The sequence below is a fragment of the Ictidomys tridecemlineatus genome, chromosome 5, assembly GCF_052094955.1.
Source record: "Ictidomys tridecemlineatus isolate mIctTri1 chromosome 5, mIctTri1.hap1, whole genome shotgun sequence".
Taxonomy (NCBI): domain Eukaryota; kingdom Metazoa; phylum Chordata; class Mammalia; order Rodentia; family Sciuridae; genus Ictidomys; species Ictidomys tridecemlineatus.
In genome coordinates this window covers 78,986,878-78,992,877 of record NC_135481.1, presented here as the reverse complement: position 1 = coordinate 78,992,877, position 6,000 = coordinate 78,986,878, and the positions used below count along the sequence as shown (strand labels likewise).

Below are 6,000 nucleotides of genomic sequence, written 5' to 3'. Positions count from 1 at the left end.
ATCCAGCCTTTTTTATATAGAAAATTGTATTGAATGTTGACATCAAGTTGTTGATTTTTAATATACAAATTTTATTGAGAAACGTTGATTTATTACAGAGTTAACCCAGGAGTTATGCAACTCCTGCAAACAGTCATTTGATGATGGTAAAGAGTCTTAAAAATGATCAAGAAAGGGAGTTGACAGTAAATTTGAAATAATTTTGCCAAGAGTCCTACTGTTTATTTTTGCCACACCACATCCATTAAAAAGGCACACACTAGCCATTGGCATAGAGACTTCATTGCTAATTATTTTATGCCTAACAGACTATATTACTTAATATCATTTGTGTTCTATCGAGTTTTAATCCTTTGGTGAAGGAAAATTTTTATGATGAAACAGAAAGCCATTTAGGCTCATAAAATATGTGATACATTTTCTGGATTGGGGAATAAGACCCACTCTCCATCCCTACTATTGTGTTGGTACCTCTTTGAAGTGTAAAAACATTACAACTTCAAAGGCAGTCCAGGAAGATGGCAACTGCAGCTTATGGCAAGCTTTGGAGGTAGAGACAAATATACAGCATGTCATTAGATGGTAGGTTTGCTAGGGATCTTGGCATAATTGCCCTTAAAGACAAAATCTGCTTCATTGGACATTTGCTTTTAAAAATCACACTGTGTGTATCTTTCTAAAACGTGATTCTACTATGTAAATATCATTTGTTGGAGAAAAACCAAGCGAGGTCTTGTTCGGAAGCATTGTAGGCAGGAGGGAAAAATGTTATTCTGGAAAAGAGTAGGATTTTCTATGGAATGTTGCTGCTCTGTGATATAGATTCACCCATGTACATATCTGGAATTAGATGCACTGAACTAAAATATCGTCTTTGCTTTTTTTTTTTTTTTCCAACTCTTTCTCATTATCCAGCAGCTGATCGTGGGCCACTTGGAGCAAGATTTTCTTTCAATGAAGGGATTTGCTTCTAAGAAGTAGAGCTTACACAAAGCCAAACTAATTCTGCTCTAGAGTCAAAAGGAAAAATGGTAAAAAGAAATAAAAATAATACATGGAAATACATCCTTTTTTCCATATAAGGAATAATTGTGTGTGGTAACAATCCCAACAGTGACAAATTATATTCATTATGTATACTTGCATTAGTGCCTCAAAGGCTTTTTGTCCTTTGGAACAAATATCTGATCCCTCTGTCTTCTGAACTGGGCTGCTTATGGCAAGGATGGTCACACAGTCTTCCAGAGTTATCTTCAATATCTTCCTTTCATTCTAACTGTAGATGAAGAATGAGAGCCAATGTAATAGTTAATTCTTACTTGAAATGTATCTATGTCCCAACTTTCTTATTCAGTCATCCTTCAGAAAGGAGGTGGTTGATTTCAGTGAATTTTTGGAGTTGGGATCCAATGAAAACAAGAGTCATTGAGTTTTAGCCTTAAAGTTACTGAAGAGAGATTTTGCTCTGAGGGGAAGGGTTGTGAGATATATTTCCATCCTAAAGTCTCTGTATATGATACTCCATGCATAGAAAGGGCTTTTAAGAGTCTTCCAAAAGAATCTTGAAAAGAGGTTTTTTTCCCCCTTTTGTTTCTATTTTTTTTTTTAACTGAAATTGGGGAAATTGAGAGAGTAACTTTGTCCTTTGTCTCTCTAGTGAAACATGCAGGCTGATGATAGAAAAGGATTTCTGCTAGAACTTTTCAGATTTCTTCTACAGCAGTATTTTAATGCTTGGTTTTCTACCCATTTATGAAATGATGGATATTGACTTTTTCTCACTTCACTAAAATTCATTTATTGTTCCATTTTTGTCCAGCAAAAAAAAAAAAATGCTAATGAACTTTCCTGCATGTAGTAATGCATTTCCTGGGTTTAGTCGCAATTAATAGTTTTAATTATAAAAATTTATTTAAAATCTTCAAAAAGCATCCTAACAAAGATTTAAAGAATTACCTCCCTCTCCAACCTCTACCCTCTGAAATCCTCCAAGAAGCAGACTTTACTTCTCTTGATTGCCTAAAGGATCTAGCAGAACGGCCTCAGCTGCTTTTCAATTTTTTTATTTTGTTAGCCTGAGTCTGGTGAGCCTTGTCAATAATTCCTTTAAGTATCCAAAGGAATCCCTCTCTTTCTTTGGCTTCCTCTCTCCCACAGGGCCCATTATCTCTATTAGCCTGTCTTAAGAAAGAAGAGACTTTAGTGACCATCCGTGACATGGTCTAACTTTTCTGAAGTCAAGGATGCCTTCAAAAGCAGAGTTTGGGCAGTTGAGGGAGGGAGAGCAGGAAAGGAGACAATAGGGAGGAGGGAAGGAATTGTAAACAAAGGGACAGCTGCAGATTGGCCCATGCTTCCTGGGCATTCTGTGGGGCAGCTTTAAAGCCAGTTTGGAGAAAAATCCAGTACATCCTTTTAAAAACACCTTTTAGGGTTCTAACTTCTTAAGCTAACCTACATAAAAATAAAGGTAAGAGAAATAATGAAAGCTGGGCAGCTAGGTACCAACCTAATCCAGTTTTTTTTTGGGGGGTGGAGGTGGTTTATGGGGCTCAGTACATATACATACTAGGCAGATACATCCTCGCCTCCACCCTTTTTTCCCTTTTGAGACAGGGTTTTGCTCAGTTGCTAAGGCTAGCCTCAACCTTGAGATCCTCCTGTCTCAGCTTCCCATGTAGCTAGTGTTATAGGCATGTGCCACTGTATCTGGTCTAATTCAGTTTTCACTTGTGTTTAAAAGGGACCTCTACTTTTCTACTTTCTGTATTCAGCAATGATGGGATATGCTGAATAGGATATGCTACCCCTTGGCATTTGAGATAACAGCAGAGACAAGAAGGTCATTTTCACCTTTCCTTGGCCCTTCTTCCCTGAAAGCAAATTATAAAACCTAGAAAGATTTTCTGACCTCTTCCTGAAGCAGGTCATAAGACTCTTATTTGAGGGGTGTTTCTGTACCTGAATGAAGAAACATTTTTAGAAAGTTGGAGAAAAGTGTGAACAAATAGGACAGGCTCAGTACCATCCTTAATTTACTACCATTAGATCACACTTTTTTTTTTAATCCAATTATACTTCTCCACAACTACCCACTTCTTCAAATCTAGCAGCATAAAAAATACACAGGTTTACTTGTTGCTTGGGGTCTTTGTTTCCTTATAACATTTCTTGTGTCATGTAAAACGTATATTAATTTTATGCCTTTTTCTTATATTTTGTTATAGGAACTTCCACTATGAACACAGGACTTGTGATGAAATATATTTCTTGCGCCTTTCAGCAAAATATAAGAAGAACCAAAGTGGGTAATTTATGGCATCATGTAGTGGTAGTTTCCTGGGTCAAGACCTAACTATCTACAAATGTTTCTAGTCAAAGGTGTGAGGACTTAACAGATATCAGTCTCCACAAGAGGCCATTGATTGTTAAAATTTAAGTTTATATCTTAAATAGTTTGGGGTAAAGTATGATTAATTAAGAGAGAAATATGGAGAGGGAATTTTTTTCTGATTAATTTTTTTTTGCAGGCTACAAGAATTATTTATTTATAAAAATGATAAAATATAACATTGATTATTACAAGATGATTTAATAAAGCAAATAATTATTAGCAAAAACCCAAAAGAACTTTTTTGATAAACTTATTTTATGCTTATTTGAAGGCACAGATTTAGAATTCTAACCTTAGTCAGTGATGAAATTGATGAAAATGCTGATATTTGCATTCTTGGGGAAAAAATTCACCATTTCTCATGTAGGTAATTATTTCTTTAACATGTCATGTAAATACTTCATTTTTAAAGGAAATTAAGAGCAAAATTGCAGTTCTGAGTAATTGAAGATTGAGGATTAATTAACTTTATTTTTTATCTTTTATTTTTTTTTTGGTGTCGAGGATTGAGCCCAGGGGCACTTAAACACTGAGCCACATCCCCAGTCCTAATTTTATTATTTTTTAAAATAACTCTTTTTCTGTGTATAAAAATGTTTATGTTCATTATGGAATGTTAAGCAAAATATATGAATTTAACATGACATAAGAATCATAAATAATTTGCAAACACTCTATTATTTTCTTTATAATTAGTCTAGCCTGAGGAAAAAAGTGGGAAAAACTTATTAAAGTCAGAGAGTGAGGGGGGAAACCTTCTTAAATGCCTGTGGTAGAAAATGAAAAAGGATTCTAATGGCTCTGGGACACCTGTCACGTTCCTTCTTAGGTTTGAGAACTGCTGACCTTGAATATTACTTATCATAAGCTTTTAAGATGGAGCAAAAGAATTGTGAGCAGAGTCACATTGGAGCTGAAGTGCTCAAAGGAGGCTACTCTAGGAGAGTTGCTGAGCATGAACCTACAGCTTGGTGACCAGATGTAATAAGGCATTAGGAAGGTTCTTTTGTAGGGACTAGAGAGACCATGTGGGCCCCCAGAGAATTCCCTCTGCAAAAATCATTCTTCTTTAAACTAGATTTAAACAAGTTCTTGAGGCCTACTCTTTAGTTGAGAGCTCCTCAATTTTAGCGCTCTAGAATACTTAAAAATCATTTCCATATGGATAGCATTCTGTTTTGTGTATATGTGTGTGGATATGAGTGCACGCACCGTTTGCTTTGGAGTCTGTCTTCCAACAAAATGTCAGTTTTCAAAAATTAGCTGAGATGGAAGATACCTTACATTCTTTTTTTATATTATTATTTTTCATTCAGGAGTGAAAAAGTAGCTTGGAGAGAGCTGAAGGTCTACAGTAGTTTTTGTATATGTTGACATATACATCATATATGAGCAGCCAAGCAGAATCTTGGGCCTTCTGAGAAGGTTGAGGTTCTCATGAACATGATATGGCTCTGCAGACTTTCACCAGCGATTAAGGATTAGGAGGAGCCTTGAAAGCAGTTCACTGGTTTATCTTTGTGTCAAGTTTGAGTGATGGTGTATGCTATAGTTTGGGCGTGTCCCTCAGAATTCAGGTGATGAAAATGGAATTTCCAAAGTTATATGATCATGATATTTGAAGATAGCCTTTTGGGAGGTAAATGGGATTAGATGAGGTCAGGAGGGTGGGATAGCAAGGGCTTGCAACCTGAAACCTAAGATGCCAATACTATGGTAACTCATGTTTGCAAAAAGAAAAGGTTACATTGTGTGGCCAACCAGTAGAGTCTAGGAACTGAAAAAAGAGCTCAAATCTGCCTCCCTGATCAGGGCAGTATAGAGGGAGGGAGGGAGAGGGGAGAAAAGCTGATTATTTGAATGATGAGGAGGGGAAGTTTTATGGTTCTTTTGGTCAGACATAAACAGTCATCATGCCTTTTCACAGGTCACATATTTCTTTTTGGTGGGGGGAAAGTGGGGTGGTGAATTATCATATTCTGGGGAAATTTTGAGCTTGTGATATCAAGAAGTCATTGACTGGATGAGCTAGCTTCTGTGCATGTCCGTTCTTGAAAATCCTTGAGTGGATTCTGGAGGCTTTTCCTGAAAGACAAAAAAAACTTGGTTACTGGGCTGGGGATGTGGCTCAAGCGGTAGTGAGCTTGCTTGGCATGCGCGGGGCACTGGGTTCGATCCTCAGTACCACATAAAAATTAAATAAAGATGTTGTGTCCTCCGAAAACTAAAAAATAAATATTAAAAAATTCTCTCTCTCTCTCCTCTCTCTCTCTCTCTTGGAAAACAAAACAAAACAAAAAAAAACTTGGTTATTTAACAAATTTGTTTGAGTGTTTCCAGGCCTTAGTCAATTTTATCATGGTGGCATTAGTGACTTTACGGGAAGAGGAAAAGAGATCTGAGCTGGCATACTTGCTTTGTCTCACCATGTGATGCCCTGGTGGGGTGCTAAGCAGATGCCAATGCCATGCTCTTGGCTGCCAAAGACTCTAGAACTGTGTGCTAAGTAAAATTCTATCCTTCATATGTTACCCAGTCTGTGGTATTCAGTAGAGGCAACAGAAATGAGACTAAGGCAGTGTGACTATAATTTTGGCTATTCTTCT

At 36.8% G+C, this 6,000-nt stretch overlaps 1 long non-coding RNA gene across 1 annotated transcript in view; it reads left to right on the top strand.

Annotated features, from left to right (window-relative positions):
• The first annotated feature begins 921 nt into the window (after positions 1 to 921).
• The window catches only part of LOC144377550 (uncharacterized), a 37,138-nt gene continuing 32,059 nt past the window's right edge, over positions 922 to 6,000 (top strand). Inside the window, exons 1-2 of the long non-coding RNA XR_013438545.1 lie at positions 922 to 1,031; positions 3,228 to 3,304. This is a non-coding gene — a long non-coding RNA (uncharacterized LOC144377550). The remainder of the gene's footprint in view (positions 1,032 to 3,227; positions 3,305 to 6,000) is intronic.